Source organism: Natator depressus, chromosome 8 (assembly GCF_965152275.1).
Source record: "Natator depressus isolate rNatDep1 chromosome 8, rNatDep2.hap1, whole genome shotgun sequence".
NCBI lineage: Eukaryota > Metazoa > Chordata > Testudines > Cheloniidae > Natator > Natator depressus.
The window spans coordinates 11494499-11509664 of NC_134241.1; the positions used below are offsets into that span (position 1 = coordinate 11494499).

The window sequence follows — 15166 nt, forward strand, 5'->3', positions numbered from 1 at the left end:
AATGCCATGAGGGGAACCTCACAGAGACTTCCTCCCCACACACGTCTTTCCTTGGTGATATTTTTGTGGAGCAGGCACACTGGTTTAGAAAAGGACCTTAAGATTTTTCCCCAGAAGCGGTAACCCAGTTCTACAGGTGCTCTTTAGGTGTAGCTTACGTTTTGTTTAATTGCAAGGCTGTCCTCTCTTTTATATTTTCCTGTCTGCACAGGCATGCTCCAAAATATAACCTCAAAGTTTATAACTAAAAAAAATTAATAAAAAACCCCCAACCAATCGCTCCTTCACCCAATTGTTGATTTTTACATTAAGTAGAGACGAGTTTGATAAACAAACAATTCCATGATCGAATTAGAATAAAAGACCTTTTAAGGTATGAACCATTGATTGTACATCCCCATGGACACAAGAGACTCAAAGTATTCAAACCTACTTGTGTCGAGAGTATTGTTTTGTGTCTCCTCCTGTATCCCAAAGATCAATTCTTTAATGTGATACAGCAGCAGAAAATGCCAAAGCCTATAAAGCCAGCAGGTGTCATGAAGTTTTCAAGCTCCGGTGCAGATTTGCTTCACCTTTCACTCATTCTCATTTTCCTTGACAGTCTCCAGTGCAGTACTATGGCATTGACAGACGTGCAGAGAGTGGTCCTTGGGTTTTGTTTAGCACAGAAACTGACCGTGCAAAATTTGACTACAGACCTGCTCAAGTGTTTACTGATAACTTGATACATTTTCAAATAGGGCTTCTGTTTTGCTATGGAGCCTTTGTTAAGTCAGTGTTTTGTTTCACTTCCAGCAGATGGAGCTAGAAAACAGAGAGAGTAGTTTATACATCAATAATAATGTTACATTTTCCTGCTTATGAATTAGTCACCTCTACCTTTAAAGAATGGTCACATGATGTTCCAGAATTTGCAATCTTTTGACAGACAACAATGGCAAACTTAGCTCTATCTCATCTGCCGTTATCATGAGGAAACTCCCACTAATACTTTGGTACCTATGGATCTGGTCATTTAGCAACTGTAGGACTTCAGAAGACATCTAGTATGAGTCACTGTCTTGTCTTGTAAGCCAGGAGGTATTGCACAGCATAGTAAAATAATACAGTTAAAAAATATATGAAGCAATGTTGATACCAGCAGATGAATGGGAAAGCAGTAATGCACCCTGCAGAACAGGTCCAGACCTGCTACAGAATATGGATACAGTGTTTTATTTTCTGTCCATAATGCGGAAACTCACACAGTTTTTTGAAAACTAGCTTTGGGATGGATTTGTGGGAACTAGCATCAACCTGCAAGTTCGGCATCTTGGAGCATCAACAAATCCTCATCCAGGGACACTGGAAGACAACCAATGTTGAAGTTATTTGGGATTCTGAGTGTACAGAATTAGACGAGGAAGTTCCCTTTTGAGATGTCCTGCCCTGGTGATTGCCATTCTACTAGACCCATAAGGTTCTTCATGAAAATTCAATGTAACGGACTCCAGCAGCCAGCTAGATGGCTGGCTAAATTGGGGAGCAACTCTGTCCTTTCCACATACCCTAAGGACTTGGCTTTTGTAGTGCTCTGTGTAGTGAGCAGCCCTCAAAGAAATCACACCCACTTTGCTCTCTCAGCACTCAAGGGACAGATACTTCAGCTACATCCATAGTCTTCAGAAGATCATGGCCAACATCCTTGTGAGTATCCCTAAACTGCCATCATGTCACAGTATCAGACTGGAAAGTACTGTATGTCACAGCAACGTGACAAAGAGATACTGTGTCAATATCACAGGGCTTGTTCTAGAGGGATCTTATTTCTAACGGGAAAGGCCCAGAAGGGGCCTTAAAGGGGTTTTCCTTCCCTTTTCGGGTTTTTTTTTTTTAAGTTGGTAGCCACATGTGAGAGGAAGGATGTCCTTGTTGCCAATGCACAGGACAGAAGTCAGGAGATCTGGATTTTATTCCCAATCCTGCCACAGGTTTCCTGTGTGACCATGGGCAAGTCATTGAATCTGACTTTACCTTGGAGGTCTCAGAGGAGTGTTGGGGATGTAATGAACATGCATAACGTGTTTTGATTTAGCTGGAAAGCACAACAGAAGTGCTAAGTATTATTATAATCCACAGTGACTAATTTAATCCATGGAATATCCAGCAACAAATCATGATTTCCTTGAATATATTCATCACAGAGAACATTTTCTTTTTTTATTTATTGATCATGACCTTTCAAAATTGGGGGGAGAGCAGGGAGTTAAACTTTTTTACAAAATATTCATGACATTTGTTCCCTATTTTTTGACCAACTATAGAACTGGTCAGAATTTCTCCAATTTTGAAATTTCAGACATTTCAAATTTCAAAACAAACAAAAAATTGACTAACTTCCAAAAACTGTTCATTCTCCTCTTCTCCCCCTCCCCACTAGCTCCAATAATTAAAATTTGAGTTGTGTCGCTTAGTTCTGACTGGCCAAGTAAATGACTTAGTATTATTTCTCCTCCCTACATGTAGGGCTGTGCAGCTACTTTCAGCATGAATTCTTGAGCATGAGAATTAAAAATTTGGTGTCTACAAATATTTGCACCTACAGCTTTAAAATTCACTTGGAACCAACATCTGTTCCAGTAAAACTGAAAACACATAATGGGCGTAGAATGACAAGCAAATACACTTTAAAGAATCAGATGGAAGCTTTTTTGCATTATTTATGTACACAGCTTAATGACTAACTTCATCAGACCTCAGAATTAGGAGAGGTTGAGCCCTGGTCAGCACTTTATTAGGATACTTCCAAAAAAGCTGCAGAAAGTGGTGCACGTGATGCAGACAGTGGCATTATTTGTCTGAGTATTGCACCAATACCTCAGCATGTAGTTAGGGGGTGCTGTGTGCAGCACATCTGTCCCTTTTTTGACTGCAAAATCCAGACCAGGATTTAGGGATTACCTGTAAGGTGATACTGTGTTTTCCTCTCTCTCTTCTTTATTCATTAAAGCTGTTCTCTACCATGTGGGACACTACAGTCTATGGCTGCCGGTGCAGTCTTTTCGATGAGATGTAAAACTGGGGTTCAAAGAGTAGGAGTGTTAGTGAGTGTTAAATTAGGTAATAACATCGGCCGACAGTACCTAAAATCTCTCCTGTAGTTTCAGTTGATAAAGGTATTATTTACTTCCATCCGTCACTAACGGCTATGTGCTGTTAAACAGCTGTCTCCTTAAGCATGTTGCTAATTTGTAAGCCTCTCAGGGATCCTGGCCAAAAAGCGCTAAAGAAATATGTTGTCATGCTTACTGATTGGCCTTGTTTGTTTATTCATGGCAGTGCCACTTACTTCCTGTTATGTGCCCCCTTCTTGGCTAGTGTGCTCCATACACGTTTCCTGTTAATCTATTTTGAATTATCCCACTGCAAGATATTTACCAAGCAGGAACGGCAATTATTCTCTCTACAGCAGCGAGGAAATCAGAGTGCCTTGCTTTGTGTGTTCAGGTAACAACTTTGCTGCTAATGATTTATGCTACATTAACCGACAGGTCTCTGGAAAACTACTTGGAAGCTCTGAACACTACGCATTTTCTCATCAGATTTTTGATTGTTATGATATATGCCCACATGAGGCTGCAAGGAAGGGGGAGGAAAGCTTTTTATGTTATATTATGACCCATATGGAAAAAATATATATTTCCCACACATCTGATCATATAGATTGGGCACATTTGTAAAGCACATGTGAACTTTTATGAAACTAGACTGATTACATGACCAAAATATATCAGTTGGAGCTAGATTTATTTAAAGCATAATAAATATATTGCTCCCATGGCTGCATTGAATTAGCAATCCAGTTGGCTGATGAGAATTCAGAGCTGTGCCAGACTAAATCTGCAAGGGACAGTAGTGTCTTCTCAAGTTAGGCATCCTGCAGAGTAAACAATTACCATGTTAAAAGAAAAGGAGGACTTGTGGCATTTAGAGACTAACAAATTTATTTGCGCATAAGCTTTCGTGAGCTATAGCTCACTTCATTGGACTTGGCTTCCCACTTCTTGTTTCACAAAAACCCAAGCTCCAGAGACAAAATGATAGTTTAATCACCCTCTTGTGGATAAAATATGGGAAGTGAAAGGAAGAATTTTATGGGTTTAGACATGTTGGATGAAAGGAAGGATCCTGACAGGCAAGAGTCTGCAAACCTGGTTTTCCACTCCATGGGATCACCTCCATTCTTAAGTGGCAGTACTGACTTTGTGTTTGTGATGGGGTTTGTTTGCCTAAGGTTCTGTTGTTCAATAGATTTTCCACCGCTCTCTTTCTGGGGGGAGAGGAAGGGGAAAAGCGGGGGCAGGGAGGGAATAGTAGCACTGAAATAAGAACTGCTTTGAGGTCTCTCCCTGTGCACTCCTATTCTCCTTCTCCCCACACTGGTCAGAAGGTGATGCTCTGAATGGGACACCCCAAAGCTTTATAATCCTCTCTGCAGCAAGAGATGACGGTTCCACCACAACAGTCCCCAAACGGTCAGTGGGAACCAAGAAGCACCCAGGTAACGTTGGCCTCCCCATCCACAGTCTGGAGAACCCTTTTTGTGTGAGCACTGAGCGCTCGGACCTACAAGGATTTTTGAGGCTGTTGGCATCAGGCTGGAGAGTGCAGGGCAGTGAACAGCTGCTTTACACAGTATGCTCCTGATGATTCCACAGGTTTCCAGCAGGCATTAATGTAACTTCACACCCTCAGCCCCAGTGAGCGGGGAAGGATGGTGCGGGTACAGGCTGGGAACTAGTAGCAGCATGGCTCCTGAGTGAGTCAGGCCCTCAGAGGGGATGGGCCCTGCTCATGATGTCACAATTAGCTGTTGCAGAGATGACTGTGATGTCACAAAAAGAGGATGAACTCAACCGGAGAATGAGCAGCCTGAAGAGCAGATGAATTCCTAAGCAACACATAGCTAAATTTCATACAAACAACCCTTGTAATAGAAAGTGATGGAAGAATCCCCCACTTCCAGAAAATACATACTACATTATCAAAAAGAAAAGGAGGACTTGTGGCACCTTAGAGACTAACAAATTTATTTGAGCATAAGCTTTGGTGAGCTATAGCTCACTTCATATAGACTAACACGGCTGCTACTCTGAAACCTACATTATCAAAGTTATTTATAAATTTCATCAGGTGTCATCAACACTTTAAACCCACCAAAACAATGCATATTTAAAATAATAATATCCCCCCAATAGATTTAAGGGAGCACTGGATCAGGTCAGGTCCTCTGCATTAATGTCCCAAGACCCACGAAGTTGGGAGCAGGATTCCCCATGGATCCTCAAGCTGTGCATCGAGGAGACAATGCTCCCTAGCCTCTCCACAATCCTGAGAGTCCCTTCCTGTAAGGGGATGAGAGCTGGGAAAATACTTTCCCCTGTAGGTTTTCCATTCCCCACCCATTTTTCAGTGAGGATGATGTTTGGGCCCTTCCTGCCCACAGACAGAATCATCAGTGCTGGATATGTAAAAAGCCTATTAGGTCATCCAAGCCACTCCCTTGGTCAGTGCAGGATGGCTCCCTCATCCTTAGATCTCAACTGGACAAAGTGTCTCAGGCAGTGAGATTTCTAACACTTCCCTTCAGAGACTGTTCCGTAGATGAATGGATTTCAACATTCGGAAGCATTTCCTGCTATTAAGCTGAGTTTTCCTTTTCTTTATTTCATCCCATTACATCTCATTCTGAATGTCACCTTTCATTTCAGTCAGTGTGGATCTCCTACTGGCCTAACGGTGCCACCTTTAGATTTACTTAAGCCCTCTCTTCATCACAGGCCCCGTGGGTATACACAGATCCCAGTGAATGAACAGCAAAATGGGACTCGTCTTGTGATCTTGCAGAGGCTTATTCCCCAAGATCATGAGTGATTTTAATGCACAGCTGATAATTAGTGATTCATTTTCTACTTGGGAATGAACTGTAGTAAAAAGGAGAATGAAGAAATTGTGCACAGCTAATACCCTCTAGGGGTTCTTAGTAAATGCTACAGCTCTTATGCTTATGGTCTCATTAAATTTTCCTAGATCGAAATGGTGGACAGGTGGAATCGGCCATCCGTCCTGCAACAAGGCAAATTTGGGACAAAATGAATGAGTTTTGAAATATTTATTTGCACAGGCAAAACTCTATAGAGGGATTAAGCAGAGATAGCTGAACGCTGTCCACACACACACACGCACGCTTTTTTCCCCTCCTGCAAAAGCAAACCAGATTGCATTACCCAATAAGATTAGTACTTTATTGAACCTCATTATAAGTTCACGTCCATCCATAGTCATATCCAACTGTTATTTTTGGCACAGAGCGGCACCATGATTTAGTGTGCTGTGTGAGAAAAAATGAAGTCTCCTTCTAAAATATGTTGACTATTATTCCAGATGTGGTAGTTGCCTTAGATTCTTTTCAAGCAGGGTTTTTTTTTTATGGTTTAGGCTGTTTGAATCTGGCATTATTTATTTATATATTAAAGTCATGGCTGCAGGGGGAGGCACTTTTTAATGAAAGCAAAAGGGAAAAGGGGGTAATAAAATGTGTTCACTGGAGAAAAATATTTACATATAATTTTTGTATGTTCCCCAAGAAAAATAAAAAGGAAAGATATATAAGGGCACAATTATTCACTATTCTACAAATAGCAAAATCCTGGGAAAATGTTGAATTTGAAGTAATTAGAGTTTCTCATTTAATTGACTGGTTGAACTGTGATATTGGCAGGAGGTCAGAGAGAGGCAATGAGTCATCAGATTCTTTTACAACAAGATCACAAATTTCTAGATACAAACTAGATAGGGGGGAAACAAATTGGATCGGATTTTTGAACAGCCCCACAGATGTTCAGCTCTGAAGTTTTTGTTTGGCCTATCATAAAGAGAGGGGTTATTTGCAAAACTGCCACAAGAGCTTAGTGGGGCTCAACAAAGGATTGGATATTTACATGGACAGCAAGAATATCCAGAGTTATAGTAGGAAGGATTTAAAAAAAACTGGATGAAGAAATCCTTGACCTATTGAAGTCACGAGAGTTTTGCCACTGATTTCAATGGCTAGGATTTCAACCCAAGAGTTTTGGAAGGGATATAAACCTTCATGCTCCAGGACATAAACTGACCTCTAACTTTTAGGAGGAAACTTTCCCTATGGGTAATTTATTCCATAACTGCCTCCTAGAGGGTTTCTTTCACCTTTCTCTGAAGCAGCTGATAGCACCTATTGTTGGAGAAAGGATACGGCCAAGATGGAACACTGGGCTGATGCAGCATGGCATGACATTTGGATTTTGAAGACGTCCAAGGTTGACGGAATTTGGATTTGAGTTTTGGTTCACAAAGAATAGAAAAAAAATGCAACAAATCCTTAAGCAAACTCATCCATTAAACCAAGATCACATCAGAAAGAAGGACACTGGTTCAGGACCAAATCTTCACTGAAAAGTCAAATCAACCTCTCCAGATTCAAAAGCAGTTCAGATAACATTCTTCTCCTTATTTTCTCATTTTTGTGTCCTGCTGCACGTCCTGGTTCTGGCCAGGGCTGGAAAAAAACTCCACAAAAAGCTGTTTCCGTGGTATTTCCTTGCCCAACTTGACCAGAAAGCACGGTGAATCTCATTTCATTTATAGCCCAGTTTGGCAGAGTTGGGAGGTTTAGATAACTCGGCTATCATTGAAAACAAACATTACACTTCTAGCTGCTGCTGAAAATGAACTCTCCAGATCTTTGTTTATTTTGGTTGGTTGTAAATAATTATTTTGTGCATGAATTAATCTTGGTGATAATAAGAGCAGCACAAGTTACAACCTGTTCTGCTTCCATGGGAGGTGGACTGCAAACACATGGAGTTCACATTACCTCCTATTTTAGTAAGGAGAATTAAAAATACTCCCAAATCTATCTTATCTAAGGTGCTTATATAGTTACCCCCATTACTGTAGCAGCTAATTATCTCAGAGTTTTGAATCTATAAATGGGACTTTGTAAAATTTCCTCACTTAGTATTTATTGGGAGAATTATGACCTGTCGAACAGGATCTTCAGAGAATGTGTCTCTCCCTACATGTTTCTATGGTACATTTGCAGCATTCCTGTAATATGATTAATCAATAAAATAACATGGCTAGTACTTTTTTCCCCAGAGATAACAGGCACTTCAGATATCTGAACCATTTTTTTTTAAAGTCTCCACATTTGTGCACACAAATAATGACACTTGCCAGTTATCTAGATGTCTGGCTACTTGATGTTCATACAACTGAGATGTACGTGTACAAATTCAGGATTTTACCATGCAAACATCAAGGCCCAGGTGATGATGCCCTTTTTAGACTTTTGGCCCCCAATCCTACACACTTGGAACACTAGGCTATGACTATTTGACATGGAGGTATGAGATTGGGAATAACATCTTGGGAAGAAATTAAAATTGCTCTGACGGCTGTTCTATTTTACACTGGCTGTCAAATCCTCATGGGGGATGTTCTGGTAGCTGTGGGCCATCTGGATGTTGCCCTGGCCACACACCCTATATCAGGTGGCAGGATTGGGAGAGACTTAAGAGCTATCACCCTGCACCACTGAAACATTCCTTTACACAATGAGAATCCTCCACTGGCCAGTTATTCTGGGTTTAAGGCTGCTTTGTGGCACCAAAAACAATTCCAAAACAGCCACACCAGACTGGACAATCTGGTCCACTAACTATTAACATTCCCATAAATTGCAGGGGGCTTGGTGAGAAGGCTTAGTCTGGGTGAGAAGGCACTGAGTGCATTTTTCAAGTCCTACCTCTTAAAAAATTGAATCAAGAAGTTAGTGGAGTTCAATACATTTTCAGTGAAACCTAATCATGAAAGTTCCACCATTAAGACAAGTTGTTTTAGGGGGAAGGCTAGCCAATCCCTTTCAAGGGTCACAATGTCCTGGTTCTTTGCAAAATTTCCCAAGGCTGAGCTACCTGTTAATTACATTTCTCTTGCTGAGATTGTAACTTATCTACAGTGGCTTCCTTTTACTCTGTTACAAGTGAGTTTGCTTTACCTACGGGAGATAGTTTAATCAAGTGCCAGATTTTTATTTTATATTCAGTCCAAATCTAACCCTCCTTTCTATTTTCACCCATGCCACCACCTTTAGATCAGCTTCGCATCCCAATGTTAATAACATCACCCAGGCAGGCTGACAACTGAAGCCATTTAGTATCCACCATTGATCCTATGACATGTACCGGCTTTGATGGACAAGGTCGTGTGCTTTTCTGTCCCTTCCCCACCCCTTTAATAGCAACTGATTGAAGGAATGACCCTTCAGTGAAGTGAGTTGAAGAGGTCAAAAGCCACTACTAATTGCCGGGTCTTAAGATCTCTGGCTTTCTTTTTGAATTTCAAATAAATTATCTAAAGGGTGTTGACGGTATTGTACTGTGAAATTTTACAGACACACTGGACACTACACATCCTGGTTTCCTCTAGTGCCTGGAACATTTTGCCCCTTCGGTTTTTTGTTACACAATGAACCACTGGATCTATGAGTTTTAAATTAAGTTTACAAGTAGGCAGAAGAATTGTACTCGTTTGATATTTGGTTCAACTGCTGGGTAGTGATCTAATAAAAACCTTTTCCATGTTTAACTAGCATCATTGTATCCTAAATGTGGAGTTAAAGTAATGGAAGAGTTGGTTTATTATTGAAGTATATCACTGGGAAAGCAGGGCCGGATTAAGACCTTTAGAGCCCCCTAAGCACTGAAAAGATTATGGTGCCCCCCCAATATGTAATTCAAAATAAAAACAATACTGTACCTTAAAATAAAATTTTATTTTTCGAAATGACGCAAAACTTACATGTATGCTGAAATTAAAATAGCTTCTTTCTAGATTTTCTGATTGCAAAATTCTGGATAACTTCATCGAAGCTGACTTGACGAAGCATGTCCGCTTCCATACACAATAGGGAAAGTGAATCAAGTCCTGACACGTTGTTCTCTGAGGGTTTTTTATTCTTTTCAGCTGAGAAAAAAAAGAGCGTTCTGCGGAGCAGTTAGTCATCATCAATATTAGAAAAATAAGTCGTGTGATCTCTACATTTGGAAATACACATTGTATTCTGTCTTTCAATGTTGTGTCATGAAGATCAATGTGACTGAATTTCATTTTTCCTGTTTCATTAAACTTTGCGCGCCTATAACAGTGGAACTGCTGTACTTCTCCACAGAGATTCATGTTCAAGTCAACAGGGTATGAGTCAACTAGCTTTTGGCAACCTTGTGAATATTGTTTGTCAGATAAGTGCATATTGTTTAGAAGAGAAAATCGACTTGATACTTCTTCGTACACTTCACCTCTCCTCTTCATATGAGCTTCAAGTGTATCAATTATAGCGTAGTAAGTAGATATGCGAAATTTGTCTCTAGGATTCAATGCTGTTTCTGTTGCACTGCTATCATTTGCTTGTTTTTTCCTGATTCGCTTGCGGGACTGGGCTTCTTTGTAGTTAGTATCAGGCAAGATAAATTTTGATATGTCTTCAAATCTTTCAAAATCATTACTCAAAGTGTGTAAGTGGTCTGCTAATGATTGACAGAGGTCTGCACATGTTTTCAGATCCAATTCTTTTTCTTGGAGAGCTTGACTTCTGTGGTAAAAGTGTTGTAAAATTGCATTCCACATGGTCAACATGAATACAAACTCTAGTTCTTGCATCTTGTTTGCAATGTTTTCTGCCTCTCCTATAGTTTCTCCCTTTTGTGATTGGTCTTCAGCTATACTTTCTAATGCATCCACAATCTTTGAGTTGGACTCCAGAATTGCACTTGTTGCCACTGCGTGTGCCTCCCAGCAAGTATTAGAAAGAGATTTCAACACACGATCATTGCCCAAATATGTTTTAAGAACTGCCCATCAGCGTGTTGAGGCAGAGAAAAATGTATAAATTAACTGGACTGTTGAGAAAAAACTTACTGCCACCGGACAACAATCAACAGCACTGCCGCCAACAAGACTGAGAGAGTGTGCAGCACATGGTAGGTGGGGATAAGTAATAAAAAGAGAACAGAAAAACGGGGGAAGAGAGTGGAGTGTAAGGAAGTCTAACAAAGTTCTGATTTTTCCCATGATGACTACTTCGATGCTTTTTTTGAAATATCAAATATCAATGTTTTAAAAAAAAAAAATCTTTGTTTTGGTGCCCCCTGCTTTGCTGGTGCCCTAAGCACGTGCTTAGTCTGCCTATTGGGTAATCCAGCCCTGCTGGGATGTCGACTCAGCCGCACAGACAGTGTGTCCTGTAAATTCACACTGTCACGTGCTCACACTCCCAGATACTCATCCCCCATATCTAGAGTATGAGCAAGACTCATGGGCCAGCCCAAAGGAATTAAGGGGGAGGAGAAAAAGGGAGGAAAATCTACCAAAGGGTGTTGGAGAGGGACAGGAATAGCACAAGCTGGGGGGTAGAAATGTAGCAGGGAGATAGCCATGGAGAAGAGATTCAAGTTGCAAAAATTAAGCAAAAGGAATACAATGAAGATCAATAGAGGGCTGAGAAAGGAATAATAGGGAAGAAATTCCTGAGGAAAAATCTTATTAAGGCATAGAAAAAAAACCTAGAGCTTTGGAAAAGATCAAGGAAACATGGGAATTCCCATACTGGGTCAGATCCAAGATTCATCTAGTCTAATATCCTATCTCTGAGAGTGGCCATATGCTTCAGAGGAAAGTGTAAGGAAGAACTAGGGAGGAATAGCTGTGCATACTGTTCTGTTGTAAGACCCTCTAAAGCACTGGGCATCTCTGATGTAATGGAGGTCTGACTGTCACACAAAACAAACCGGAGGTCTTCTCTATATGATGCATAATGCGCACCCCGGGGGATGATTTCTAGAGCGCCCTAATGTGTGGTGCATTAATTGGTCCGTGTAGACCTTGCTGGTGCGCACTAAAGACTTCTTAGTGAGCTTCAGTGCAGTGCTGTTTGAAACAAATTTCTTCACGTTTACCTGAGATCTATTAAGTTACAGCTGAACTTCCATGACAACCACAGCCATGTGCAAACACTGGTACCAAGTGTATGCACTGCTTTGAGTGGGTAGGCAGCTCCCAAAGGAGTAGACAAACTTCGAGACAGATAGTTGAGACTTAGGCTGAGGTATTATCTCCAAATATTAGGTTTTGCTTCCATCGCCACAGCACCTACAACAGATTGCTTCCACAGAACCCTGAAGACAAACGTGAAAAACGATTCGGCTGGAATGATCTGCACATGTATGGGTTTGCCAAAAGTCAGCAAAAGTAACAATAGCTACGGCTGATTAGCCACAGGCAAGAAAAACCCCAAACTTCCTGAAGTCCCACTTCACAGAAATATTTCAACACGGAACAATGCAATGCTTGTCTATCAGCAGCCAGGCAGAGATCAAGAGAGATAAACGGCACAGAGATCAACTGGCACTTAGCAAAACAGTAGGTCTTAAAACTTAAAAAGGTCCCTTGAAAGTACTGTGAACAGTTTTACACGGTTGCTGCTTTAGCTAGTCTCAAAACAAGCTTGCATATGTGCACGCATGCATATATAGGGTGACCAGATAGCAAGTGTGAAAAATCAGCACAAGGGGTGGGGGGGTAATAGGAGCCCATATTAAAAAAAAGCCCCAAATATCAGGACTGTCCCGAAAAATCGAGACATCTGGTCACCCTATGCACCCAGATACGCACACACTCCAACATTTATATTTATAATAGTGCAGAGCACTGGTTTAGAAACAAATTATTATGAGGACAACAAAGAAAGCAAAGAGGTAAAAGAAGGACAATATGAACATAATGTTTACGGGCCAGATTGTGATATTCTTACTCACACTGAGTAGCACCTTCCTCCATTGATTTCTATGGGATTTCTCTTGGTGTAAAGTACTAGTCAGTGTGAGTAAATATATCACAAGCTGGTCTTAAATGAGTTGAGTATGGGCCCGATTCTCCTTTCACTTACACCAGTTTAGCGCTGCTAACTTCACTGGAGCAAACCCTGATTTGCCTGCATGATTCAGAGGGGAATTGGGAGTTTGGGGCCCAATTTTCAAGAGCGCTCAGAACTCTGCTCTTCAGCATCGCTATTAACAGGAAAATACAGGGGCTAAATCTAGAAAATTAAAAATATATTAGCTGTTTCAAAACTATTTGCTAATAGCTGAATGATAACTTCAGGGTAAGCAGGGAGTAAGGAAGGGTGACCTGTAGGTATCTTGGGCTTTTATTTTGTATTCTCACCAGGCCTGGAGAAGGCCTTGGAAGAATGGGATAACACATGCACACTTGACGCTGTGATGGGGCGTGAGAGATTGTTTTGGCTGGAGTTAAGGGCTTGAATTGAAGGGAAGTTGTAGGGGAAATGTGGTTCCCCTTGTGAGAATGAAATCACTATCTAAGAACTATAGGAGAGATGCAGGCAAAGTGGAGCTTTCCTTATTATACAGGAAGGACAAACGGGTCCATGTAAAATAAGAAACTACCCAACTTTTTGCCCCAAACTCAGACAGTTCAGATTAAATTTGTTTCCTCCCACCCTTAGGGATAGTTTGACTTCTATATCTGGGGAGGCAGTTCCAGTCAGGCCAATGAGGACAAATACCGCACCTGCCCAAAGTTTGCAGTTGGGGGGGCCAATGTCGCCCATCCAGGGCCAGCTCCAGGCACCAGGTGCCTGGGGCGGCAAATGTAAAGGGGCGGCAGGAGGTCAGGCTCTGGGGCGGCAATCTGCCCTCAGCGGCGGCGGGAATTCGGCGGCCGCTCCACCACAGCGGCAATTCAGCAGTGGGGACGCGACTCTTCTTCAGTCACCGGTGGCAATTCGGCGGCCGCACCATCACTCCGCCTCCATGTTTGGCAGCAACATTGGGAGGGGGGAGCCAGCCTGTGGATTTACATCTCTGAATTTCAGTGGATGTGAAGGGTCTGAAATCCCACTCATGTTTCCTTTTATTGATTGCTCCCCAGGTGAAGGAGTGGGAGTTTGGGTAAATTTATAACTAGCTAGTGAAATAAACCTCACATCTACTGGAGATATTGCATTGAACAGGAAACAAGCCCACAGAAATTCATTATGTTCCCAGAATTAAATGAAAACAATATAGTTTATGGACCATAGAAGGCAATTAAAGTTAAAATGAAACAAAAACTCCCAGGCTGGAAAGGAACTTCTTGCAGAGACCTGGATCTCTTAGAGAAAGCACATTTTAGCTGGCAGTTTTGTGTCATCGCTTCAGCATTCAAGATCTTTGAACGGCATACAGTAAGTTGCAGCAGAAAAATACAGATACACGACTGTGCTCTTATTCTCCCAACAAACACCAAGTGATACTCTGGAAAACCAGCAACGGTGTAATGTCAGGCAACACAAGAAATACAACATGACTATCAGATTGAAGTATAGTGCCATTTGGATTAGTAATCTAGCCAAGCATTCGGCAAAATAAGTCATTTCTTGAGAGTCATTGTCCCTTGACAGCAAAAAAAATTTAGAAGGAAAAGGACATGAGCCAGAGTTGTTTCAGCTAGCACCAGAAGTGAGCTCCTTACAGAAAGGTCCTAAATACCCCATGAAAACCTCTCAGTCTTCCTGCACATTTTTTTTAAATCCCCCCCACCCAAAGGGAATTCACCCAGAAGGCAATGAAAGATTCGCGTTTGGTTTTATTAAAAATATTATGAGAGAATAGAACTCAATCTACCAAATAATCTAAATAGTACTTACAACAGAAGTTGTATATACACATAGTATTTGTTGGCTCCAGTTTTATCCCCATATAACCAGTATGTCTGTGTCATACCATAGGATAGGATCTAGAACTTTGGACTGCCATTTTGCCAGTGGAAATAATTAACTTCTGATTACTGGGGCCAGCAGGGGAGTCAGTATAAAATCATAAGCAACGAAGGGAAAAGTAATCTAAACAACCCTGGATTATTACCAGCTGTACATCCTGTTCTCCATAGTAAAGGGATGGGCATTAGAATGATCATATTAAAATCTATTTCACTTGGAGCAGTTAGGAAAAGAAACTAGAACCTGGGGCAGAGGGAGAAAGAGAAAAACGTAATCCTCTGCCACAAATTAGGTCCACTAGGAAAG

The 15166-nt window shown here is 41.2% G+C and overlaps 1 long non-coding RNA gene across 1 annotated transcript; it reads right to left on the reverse strand.

The window, feature by feature from the left end:
• Positions 1-440: 440 nt before the first annotated feature.
• Positions 441-14906, reverse strand: LOC141992744 (uncharacterized). Its single transcript, XR_012640638.1, has 3 exons — positions 14789-14906; positions 2944-3060; positions 441-807 (listed from the first exon to the last, which is right to left on the reverse strand). It is a non-coding gene; the product is annotated as an uncharacterized LOC141992744 (long non-coding RNA).
• Positions 14907-15166: the final 260 nt, after the last annotated feature.